The 12,551-nt window shown below is 34.3% G+C and overlaps 1 protein-coding gene across 3 annotated transcripts in view; it reads right to left on the bottom strand.

Annotated features, from left to right (window-relative positions):
* Nucleotides 1-12,551, bottom strand: part of LOC108694429 (14-3-3 protein zeta) — a 69,595-nt gene that overhangs the window by 33,369 nt on the left and 23,675 nt on the right. Inside the window, exon 1 of one of the 3 annotated variants that reach the window (XM_018203921.1) lies at nt 516-898. The exons of the other annotated variants lie outside the window; for them this stretch is intronic. The gene's annotated coding sequence lies outside the window, so the exon portion shown is untranslated. Of the gene's footprint in view, nt 1-515; nt 899-12,551 lie in introns of those variants that run through there. 3 annotated transcript variants of the gene reach the window in all.

The raw sequence follows: 12,551 nt of genomic DNA, 5'->3' as shown, positions 1-12,551 counted from the left end.
CGGGGGGGGGGGGGGGGGGGGGGGAAGAGAGAAACCAGCCGATTAAACCGAGCGAGTTATCGAGGAGAGAGATCGATCCTCGTACCTCGATGAACAGGACACGCTCCATAATTACGCGTCAATGCGGAAACACGCGTACGAGCCGTATTCTACGACGCAATACGTTACCGCAAGAGATCGATAGCCGGTTCTCGATTCGGTCTCGTGTCTCGAGTTTCCCACGAGAGCGCCGATAAGCGGACACGAGCGTATGTACGATCTAGAAGCGTCGACGGCGGTTGCCGGCGGCGATTCGATCACGCAGGAAGTGACGAATGCGTGGAAGAAACGGTCCGACCGACCTGCGCGTTTATAGTATGCGGCCTGAGAGGGAGCGAGCGAGACGGAGGGCGCGGAAGCGTACGAGCAGGAGGGACACGTTAGACGAAGACGGCGCTAGGCATGTAGGGGGGGAGAGAGAGAGAGAGAAAAAGGATCACAAATTGCGTCGCAGAACCCACGACTTTTCCACCTACCTATGGTTTATAAGTCCTTTGTACAATAAATAATGAAGTAAATACACGATCTGTGCGTAGATCTGTGCACCGGCTCGAGTCCAACGAGCGCGCGGAAGAGGGACGAGCGGTGGCGAAGAAACGTTTGCGTACTGCGATAACGATGGGCTGCGTACTACACGCTTCTTGTACTCCAGAGATTTTTTTTCCTTTTATTTTCTCCTCTTCCTCTTCTTCTTTTCCCTTGGACAGCCGGAGGGAACACGCGCGCGCGAAAGATGGACGAACGAGAGGGACAGAGAGCGTGGACTAAACGCGAACGAGAAGAACTAAAACGCCGGGCCCTTTATTCCTCGATCACACTCGCGGTTACGATGCCACACATCCCTCGGCGACCACTCCCGCACAACGACTGAGCCGGCAACGCCGCCCGTAGTGGGGGAACTCGGCTTGCCTCGTGCCAGGGCTCGACCGCCTTCGGAGCCACTCGGCCGCGTCCGCCGCGCCTCGTGTCGGAGCCGAAGTATTGATCGGCTCGCGGCCCCGGCATGGCCGACGCGAGGATGGGTGGGGCAGCGTAGAGCGGCGCACGGCCGTGTCCCGGGACCCGATCCGACGTGCCGCGTCGCGCCACGCTATCACGGCTGACGACGACGACGATGAGCGACGCCGACGGTTCTTCTCGCCGTCTTTTTCTTACCTTCTCTCTTCTTTTTTTTTCTTTCATCCCTCCCGTTTTTTCGATCGCCCGATTCACTTCCTGTCTCGCTTCGCTTTAATCGCTTCGAAACTGCCTACCCGATTCACTTCTTCTTTCCTTCTAACTTCCTTCGTTGTGAAATTATCAGTTTTATCTTTTCGTCTTATCTTTTCTCTCGCTTTCTCTTTCTTTAACCTGTTAAACGTCTATCACACGTGTCCCGTCGTCTCGAGCCTACGAGCTAGTTATTGGTTTGTATTTTCTCTGTCTACCTTTCTGCTTTACTCTTCTATGTTGGCTTGGAAACTCCGCGTAATTTCATACGAAAATTAATCTGGAGAAAACGACCTCTATTTTTTTCTTCTTTCTCTCCGAGAATTTTTTTTCGTTCCCGAGGAATTTCCGCGAAAACTGCAGCCGATCGTTACAAAAATATGCTGCAATTTCCGTAGGAAATTGCCATTTTACTACTTTGTGAATTGAAATATGTCAATTTTTCTTATCTTTCTAATATATCATTCTATATATCATTTATCTTATAAGTAATCTTTATATGTACTATATAGAATAAGAACAAAAAATCAGGTTGTCACACATTCCTCTCATCCTAAAATTCCATATCTTTTTCCCGATTTTCAGATAACATTTCATATAATTATATATAAATATAATTTTTTCTGAAATTTTTTGCTTTCAATAATATTTTGAAATTATTCATAGTTTCATTCTGATTTAGAAATCGTCAAATATTTTGTTGAGAGAGCAATTTACATAGTAATATAAATTAATGTTGCTAATATTTCTTGCATTTAATTGTTAAGTTGATAGTATTCCAAAACTGCGAAGATGTGATGTGCGCACATTAAACTTCTGTAAAGCCAAGAGCTTTAATTTTCCAGAAAATTTTGCAACATTCCCTGATTTCTAGTTTTGTGTCAATTCCGTATATATATATATATAAATAAAAGATATAAAATAAAAAAAAATAAATAAAATATACATATATACAATATGATATAAATCATAATATATATCCTATTAAACTGGTACTTCTAATTTAAAAAAATGTTACATGTTAATTAGCGATCCCAATTAGGATGTATATATATAGATTCATTTGAGAAAGTACCGCATAGTGACAAGTTATACTGGGTGTTCGAAACGGAGAAGACAATTTTCTACTTGAAGAACGGAGGAATGATCTAAAATAAATGCGTTGAATAGACGAAAGATCTCCACACAGATTACCATAAAAGCTTTTGCTCTTTTTACGATCGTTGAACCGTACCACCTTTTCGCGGTAAATCAAAGGGATCCCACAAAACGGCCGGATTCCTCGCCACCGTCAATGACCGAGCTCCTCAAAGTCCATAAAAGTAGTAGTAAAAAAGAGAAAATTGTGAAATTATAGCGTTTTCATTACATCTATTTTTATAAAATAATGCAGAATTTCTGAAAGATAATAACGTGTCGACGTCTCGAATTTAATTCGCGATGGAAAGTTGAGGAATTTATGAATGACAATATTTAGCTTGTGGATATCGCGATTTACGACACGTGAAGAATGCGTGACCAGAAGGGTATCTGCAAATCCAAGGATTCTAAGGAAGCTAAAAGTATATAAATATACTGGTTAAGAAATCCTCAACGCTCCCATTCATTCGTGTGTCACGTTTCAACGCGTAATAGTCCAATTTTGCACCTGGCTTATCTAACTGCGAAAATGATATCTTCATCATTGATACACAATGAAAAACATATGTTAAATTGATTCTTGTTAAAAAAAATTAAATTGATTAAACTGATTTTCTCTCTTTCATTTCTTGGTTACAATAATAATAACAACACAATTTATAAGTTGACAATTAACATAAAAATAATAAATTTTAAAGGTACATTCTGAGATAAATAAATAAAATGTGTTAATTAATGTATTATAAATTAATATTATTGAAGAAATATGTTTCCACAATTTGCTTTTAAATTGTGTCAATATTACATTTTCGTGTTAATAATATATACGTTACTTTTTAACATATTTTTGTATTTAATTAACATAAAAATTTGGGACACGTGAAATGTATTAAATTTAACATAAATTTTTCAACTGTGAACTTTCTAAATTCTTTAGAATGAAATTTTATTCTAAGATTGGTATTACATTTGTTGTATAACAAAGCATTTTAAGCCTATTGATTGCAGAAAAGAGAAGTTGTCAGACCTCTCTCTCTTCTATAGCCAATCAATGAACTTAAAATCTTTGTCGTACGACAAATGTAATATTAGACTAAAGAGTGAAAATCGAAAAAGACCATTCTTGAAAAAGAGTAGCTCAATTTTCAATTTTTAAGAATGAGATTTCATTCTTCAGAATGAGATTCACTCTGAAAGTTTTAGAAAGTATCAATTTTGAAGGAATTCAGTCTACTATATATTTAAGATTTAACGCGTGTATAAATCCGAGAATCCGAGGAGACTGTTGACCGTTTTTCACGTCCAAATATAATGGGATGCCCGAATTTGCGCTCTTAACGAACATAAAGTATCAGATTACGAATTAAAAATTGATCCATAATTAACACATATTTTTGACATTAAAAAGAATATCGTTCTTTGGGACTTACTGATGTCTTTGTTATTACGTTAGAAAAAGAATAGCTGCATTAATTTTGATTGAAAATAGACAAATCAAAATTTTAGTTAAATCTATCATTGAAATAAACAGAATTTTGATTAATCAGAATCTTCTGGTTTGTTCATTTTCAAACATTTTTCTCAGTATAGTTTTATTATTTTTTTACAGAAATGTTCAAGTTCGGAACTATGAAAAATAAGATTATGAAACACAGAATAAAAGATAAAATTATTATTATTGTATCTCTAAAAATTAGAGAACTCTTTAGATCAACTTTAGGATACGTTATCATTAATGTAAGATTAATTTTAATCTCAATTCAATTTACTCTTATCTTTTCTTAACTCTGATGCCAATTTCTATCAATATAGATTAACTTTAATCTTCAGTTCAACTTACTTTTCACCTTTTTCTGATTCTTGGAATTAGAAAAAGGTGAAATGTTCATTGAATCGAGATTAAAATAAATTGGTTGAAACGAACATTAGAATTAGAAAAAAATAAACAGATTAAGAAAAAATTAAACTGAGATTAAAGTTATCTTACATTGATGGAATCAGATTGCGAATTGAAGATTAGAATTCGACGAATGAAGATTAAAATTAAATTTATTGGATTAGTTGAATTCTAATCTCCATTTCGCGATTCCCAATCTCCAATGCATAGTCTGACACATCGATTTCGATTGAAACAACGATCCATGGACATCTATATTCGCGATTAACGTGAAGTAGCATTACGTTCTCTCGTGAAAATTTAAATGGAGCATGTATCTCGTTTACTCGACCCGATGCTGGATAAACGGTTACGGTCGCGTAAATGAATCGTGGGCGTGTATGCACACTCGTGTTATACTCGAACATCAGTATGTATTAGCGACAAATTCGATCTCGCATCCCGTAAAATTTCGCGCATATACCGACAAACAGCAACCATAATTTCATCTGTGAGATGAATTAAATCTTCCTCTAAAACGCGGGACCTTTTTCGCCACGTCAATGTTTATATCTGGAAATTAATAATCGCAGTTTGACAAGTACTTCAATACAAATTACGTTACGTTGCTTAATCGTAATTAGATGGAGGCGAATTTCTTACCTTCTACCGGCACAATGAAATTTTTCGATCATGTTTCGCATCGTTGAAAGCTACAGTATATTTTTTTATTGTTCTGGACCATGTAAAAATCTAAAAAAAAGAAATTCTTGCATATTTGTGAAATTGATTAACATATTTTTAATAGAAATTATATGTATATAGATTTAAAAAACTTTTTTTACAATTAAAATATAAATGATAATACAGTTCAAACCAGTTGACTTTATGCTAAGAATGAAAAAAAGTTGGACAACAATTATAGTTTTTTTATCGACTTCTGGCGTCAACTCGTGCTTTATCTAAAAGTTCTGCACATTGTACATATAAAATAATTTTGAACTAAGGATTACATAAACAAATAATATTGAATTCTTAGAATTGGGCTTAGATAGCTAATATAAAAAATCAATTAAATAAATATTTTATACGAATGCATGTAATATTGATGTAACAGGGTGTAATTGATATGTTAAAGACGATTAAATCGTGAGTTTGTAGATCCTTCTGAATCAGATAACTTTAGGATATCCTCAACTTTAGGATATCCTCAAAAGTCCCAGTGTGCCAGTAGAGAGTTAATATATATTTCACGTTTCAACCTCTCGCATATTCCGCACGTATATATCTATATATACTCTTTCCTGCGTAGAACATTAATCTCATTTTCGTAATTTTCGTTTATTAAATAGATATCATTGTTTTCACTTTCTCATATCTAATTTCAGAGCGCAGCCTTTACCGCGATATTTTCACTTTAATTAACAGTTGGTTCTTTGATTATTATAATAATGTGTTTTACGTAATAAATAATAATTCATGTACTTTAGTTAATATCTGTGCTATTAACGTATGTTTTATAATTTTATTTATAAGTGGGAGTCATTATATTTTAGAATATATTGTTTCTCCCAAGAATTCTGCTTTGTGATTTTTGTCTCCATATTTATTGAAACAAGCCCGTTCGATGCGTTGACCGACGTATATTTATGTATCGAAAGATACATGTACTCCTCTCTCCCAAAAGGTCATTCATCAATTTCTTCTCGAAAACCCGTAGCTAGTATCGAATAAAACAACAATTTTTGTTTATTCAAATGTAAATATATAGCGTTCCATCTAAACATTTGAATCAACCTTCTAAACTTGCAATTTATTTACACTTCGAAATGTACAAAAATTATTAATTAAAACTTTATGACTCGCTTTACGTAATTATTTCTACAACGATTCAAATGTATTTGCATATGTATGCGTTTAAAAAGTTTCTATATTTACAAGCTCGTAAATTCTACTTATTCAGGCAAAAGCTCGAGCTTCCATTGAATTCTTTTCAATATGATCCAATTGATATTGATATTTAATCTCTCTATCAACATTAAAAATCTCTTAATTGTAACAACATTATCCCTTTCATTATATTCTGTTAATAATAAAAAATAAAAACTCAACAAAATATAAATTATAAAACAAATTCTACATACTCTCAGGACAAACGATTCTAATTTTACAGCCAATTAGAATCGTAACTACTTGAGTTAACATATATATTTGTTTTAAAATTCATATTTTATCATGGATGTTTATTTTTTATTATTAACAGAGATTATAATAAAGAAATGTTGCTTTTATCAATTTATATATATTGTGTTAATTTTTATTTGTCATTATTAACAGATTACAATGGAAAGATATTACATTTCCAACAATTGCATTTGTACCTATAAAAAATAAAAAGACTTGCTAATGGAAAAACTGACGCACTGCGAGTGTAATTTTTAATTACACGAACTCATGACATGGCGGAAAGCTCGTGTCGTGCTCGACTGCGATATGTCAAGGGCTATTATCGAGGGTACGGAAACAACGTTGGAATACGTTTGCTGAAAAACCGCAAACTGCATGGGGCGCGCACCGTCGGAGTTGTGAACATACGAGAAATGCGAACGAGAGCACTTTTTGTCCGGCCTCCTCTCTCGTCTCCTTGTCGTTCAGTCCGCGTGTCCGTGCGCAGGCACCGCATCGAATGAATAACTGAAACAATGCGGAGCGAAAGCGAGGCGCAGTATCGCGGCGCTCTCATAATATCGATCGTAAGATTACAATTGGGTTAAAGCCAGAGTCGCTTATTCGTGGTAGTGGAGAAACGAAGGACCGGATTCGATCAACCGATCAACGTCGATGGTCAACCTTGGGATGGTCTATCTTGGTCCCAAGGGTGTTTCATGATCCCCGTTTACCAATTGTTTCCAGAGAGATAAGATGTACTTTGGTCAATAAAGCGATAAAAACACAATCTATGTCCACATAACTTCCTATAAAACCTTCTTCTTTAAGATCGACATAGCAACGCAAAGAAAAGTGTTTGATATTTGTGATTATAGTTGTATGATAAATTAATGATAATTATGATTGGCAGCTCCATCTTATACTTTACTCTTATAATGATATAGTAATTTACATTTAGTTCTACATAGAAATATATAGTTATATTTATAATTTTATGTATAAAAAGCAAAGTTGTCACAAATAATAACTTGATCCTAAAATTCTATTATAATTCCATGATTTCTAAATAAAATTTCATGATCTTTGCTGATGCTTTCAATAATATTTTAAAACTTTTTGTATTTTCATCCTGATTTAGAAACTGTCAAATATTTTGTTGCGAGAGCAATTTGACAGCAATGGAAGCAATGTTAGCAATACTATTAATATTGCTAACATTGCTTTTATTAAATTGCTAAGTTAATAATGTTCCAAAACTGTAGATATAATGTACACATATCTTTCAAAAGTCAAAAATTTTATTTTAAATTTTGCAAAATTTCCAGACTTTTTCCTGATTTCTATTTTCAATTTCTCTCACATTTTCCTGATTTTCAGTTTTGTAGCAATCCTAGAAAATATATAGTTGTACTAAAAATTACTATAATTTATGCATTTTTGATATTTAGAATCATACCGAAGTATATAAAAATATTACTACTAACATTATAGCAGGAACTGTAATTATAAAGATCGAGCTCTCAACCTTAACTATTTTCATATATCAGTATTATCACAAAATATATGCATTATGAACAATTAGTTAACATTCTACTAATCGTGCTTATATATCTCATAAAAAAAATTCCATTTCACGATTCATATCACTTCGATAGTATATACAAATCATAGATTCTCGTAACTCTAAAACTATGCGTGAAAAATAATTTCAACTAGAATCAAACAATTTACACATTTCGAATATTTCATTTTTATTCGAATAAAACAGTTAGGTTCTAAATGTTCTATCATTTTTCACTGTAAGAAATTAAGTGGCCGTTTAAAAAAACCTGCATCGTTGCAACGATTGATTAGAATAACGATGGACCGTCTTGCATCCGGTTGTATTACGACAAAGTCATTGAAGCAAGAAGGCTAATGAGGAATATGATGGAGAGAGAGAGAGAGCGAGACAAAGCATGGGACGAGAGAGGAAAGCTAGGAAACAAGGGAAAATACACGGGGTGAAGGATGACTGGAACGAGACACAGCTATGCGAGGTCGCGAGGAAAACGCCAGAAGACGAAGAGTGGAAAAGGGGATAGTGAGGTACATCGGGGAATGGGTGGCGGTCGGAGGTTGCCGAGGCTGAAATGAAATATTGATCTGTAGAGGCGCGCGCAACCCCTGCAGCCGACCCGCCCTTGTCTACCATTTTCCGCCAATCTCTTGCCGTTGTGAACGCCGCCGAATTCCTGCCGATTTTGCGAGATCTTTCGCAAACACGTTCATCGCCCGTTACTCTCGATCAATCCTCCCATTTCTCTCCATCGTTATAACATTAATAAAAGTAAGACGAATCGAAATGAATGAACTAAAATATTTAATATCTGTGATTATATGATTGCATAAAATAATTAGGAGCTTCATTTTTATAGTTACTATTGCAATGTTAGTAATAATAATTATATTTATATTTATAGTTTTTTATACAAAAAATATATAGTTGGAATTGAAAATGACTATAATTTATAATTATATAAGTTTTTGTATAGAGAATTATATACCAAAGTATATAAATATAATTATCATTACTAATATTATAGAAGTAATAATTATAAAAGTAAAGCTCTTAACAATACTATTTTATGAAGCAATTACAGTCGCAATGAAGTACTTTTCTCTAGAATACTCATGAAGAAAACTTATACACATTAAACATAAGTTAAATAAACTTGTGAACGCAATATTTGTTAACACAATATATGGAACTCTAAATTGAGCTCGCAATCTTATCTTATCCGAAAATACAATGTGCACATCAAATAACTCTATTTAACACAAATAAGTCTATTTATTAATTTGTACACGATATCAGTTATTTTTGTAACCTTAAGGTACTCGAGTTCTTCTAATTTCATCACTCTGCTCCGATATTTTACCGAGCTTATTCTTAAATACGCAGTTTGGAAAAATTCTCCGCTACAACGGATTCACTTTTACAAAATCACACGACATAAAGAAGCAGATGCGTTGAACTTTCTGCACGCGCGACTTTAATGTGCGAACAAATAAGAATTTATCGATAAAGGTCAAATGAAAGCACACCTAGTGACAGGTGAAATAGAAATTTACCGAAGGTATAGTAAGGCATGACATCAGTTTTCATAAAAAAAAAAGAGGAAAAAACGAAGTGATTGCGAATTCCTATCCATGCGCGCGATATCGCACAGCGACAATTAATGATGATTTCTACCCGAGCGATTGTCATCCTGCTGAACGTATCTCGAGCCAATATCTATCGATGCGACGTGAAAATGCTCGTGCGAGCATACGGTTCGAAATGAAAATCCCTGTTGGTTCGATGTGCCCATAACTATGTGTGACGTACTGAGTGGACTGTAAGTAACATAGTTACCCTCAGTACACACGACGATTTTCCGGTCTTTTACACACGATAGGTCGTTCGTGTCTCACACTGTTAAATTCATAATGTCAAATTATACTCAATTTGAGTTATTTTTTATCATTTTTATCATAGGTCGCCATGCCTCCAACTTAATATGCCGTTAATTTAACTAAAACAATGAGATTAAATAATTTAATTCAATTATAATTCCAAATTAAATTGGTAAGAATAAATCGAATTAAGAAAGAGAAATCCTATTTTCAAAAAAATATATTAAATTTAATATAAATGTGTATTAAGGATTAAAGAGTAACAAAACAAAGATGACAAAGTTTATAGATTTTATGATTGACAGACCCTTATAAATTGGCCTCCAATTCTTCAGACACGCGACTTCCCTCGCAAATTCCTGGTTATTAACCGAACTCACTGATCCTTGGATTCATAGACCTTTCGCGAAAGTTGAACGCTTATTTGAAACTTGGATCTCGCAAAATCCTGGATTAGGTAGGGCAGATTCGATATTCCTTGTGTTCAACGCGATGTAATTTCGCAATATACTCCGGGTACAGAAACTCTCGCTAAAGCGAGTTGAGGAACTCGTTTATATATCGCCCGTTTCCGCGAGACATGCAGACGTATTAATATCGGACGGTAAATCTCCGTAGATGAATATATCCACGTGGGAAAAAACTAGCTTACCTACCTGGAAAAGCTCTACTACGCTGTGTAAAAAGTGTACACGAGCGTGTAGCGTATTTGTGTGCGCAAAACATGCGAGAAACTTGCGATGGTATGTGGCATGTTGGCTAACGAAAATCGATAAAGGGTGGTTTTACGAACCAATTTCTGCGACGATACAGTGTCTCCTTCAACGATGTCGGTGGAGGACTGGTGAACTTACCTGCAAAAAGAAATAACAACGTTTAAGCATAAATCAAAACTTGACGCGGTATTCGTGCAAAATTTTCATCTCCATCCATCACTCGTAATCTTTCTATTGTAGCGCCGTAATATTTCCCCCAAGATTGTCAGCAGTTAAATGTAAATTTCATATTGGAAAATCGTATAACTTTGTGCGCCAGCTATTCACTATCAGCATTTACTAATAACTTACTGAGAAAATTTCTGATTAAAAATAAACGAATCAGAAGAGTCTCATAGTAATCAGAATTCTGATTAGCTCAACTAGAATTATATGATAGATTCAATCAGAAAATTCTAATTTGTCCATTTTCCATCAGAATTTCAATTGATGCAATCAAACTCTTTTTTTCCAAGTATTCCAATTATTAAGAAACACATCGATATCGTGCAAGATTGATTTAAAAAGATTGTTCTTGAAAGCAATAGTCCTTAGTGTGAACAAAATCGGAATAGTCTTTATTACATTTACGCAAATCAGTAATTTAATAAATGCACTTGTGGCATTTAATGAAAACTCTCGACACTGATCGGTGTGGGCGAGCCTTTAATGCTCCGCTCGGAGACCAGCGTTACACACTAGGTTAGTAACAAATAGATCAATATTGGCTCGTGGTTTGCGTGTGACGCATCGAGCCGCGTATGAACTCATTTCCGCCGGGCCATCACCGATCGCGGAATATTTTCACAGTTTTGTTTCGTTTTGCCTCGTCAAAAGCAGACGTTTACATTTAAGTTTCAAGAAGTCCCTTTGAATCCACAAACTCTTTGCATTTCTACAAGTTTTGAGATGTCACGAACCTTTGGATTCAGCGAATCCTTGTTTCGAAAAGTGCGCTTGAGAAAAAAAATGAGAGAATTTAGTATTTATGGTAATTGTATAAAATATAAAATAAAATTATTGTGGGCCATTTTTTATAATTATTACTACTTACTACTAATGTTAGTAATAATTTTATTTATGATTCTGTAACAAAAATATATATATATAATTGGTTATAATTTATAGTTGTTTTCAATGTAAACTATCTCATTATGCCTTATATAATTGTTTTGATAATCTAACAAAAATTATTTTCAGATCTAACTGAATTTTTAATTACTTCAACGAAATTGTTCTTTCCATGAATATATTTTTTAGTGTATAGAATCATGTAATTATTGTTACTTAAATATAATTATTACTAGCATTATAGCAGTAATAATTATAATTATATTGCCATGCAATTATTGTCACGAATATCAAACAACGCTTTACTGTCATATTGAGAGAAACGTACATATTATTTTGTTTATATATGAATTACAAAAACTTTCTTGTTTTTTTTTAATTTAAATTTGTGTTTTTTGTGTGTTATAGGATAACCAAATTTTGATTGAAACAACACAATTTTGAAGTTAAAAAATAAAATTTTGTAACATATATATCAATGAAATAATGGTTATTCATACCAAATATTTCTCATATGAATTTTTAAATCTACTGATCTTTCACCATTATTTTCAATTCTCGGCTTCTGATATTCCTACATTTTCGAGTTCACGTTGAAATGTAGATGCACAGCCTTTGATTTTATAATGCATTATCTATCATACCACGGATAAAACGCCCTTATCGCATTATGCAGAATCGTAAATTTTCGCAGCCGTCCATTCTGTGGGTTCACGATGCAATTGCTAATTTTCGCATGAATCACCGATGTTGAATTCTCCTCGCCGATGTTGCACGTGCCTCGATTTAATGCGCCTCTCGGAAACGAGATCGATACATGTGTGGTAATAGTAAACAGGCGGAGGTTACTCCTT

The sequence above is a fragment of the Atta colombica genome, unplaced genomic scaffold, assembly GCF_001594045.1.
Source record: "Atta colombica isolate Treedump-2 unplaced genomic scaffold, Acol1.0 scaffold12, whole genome shotgun sequence".
NCBI lineage: Eukaryota > Metazoa > Arthropoda > Insecta > Hymenoptera > Formicidae > Atta > Atta colombica.
The sequence above is the reverse complement of the archived record's forward strand: the minus strand, read 5'-3'. Positions and strand labels throughout refer to the sequence as shown.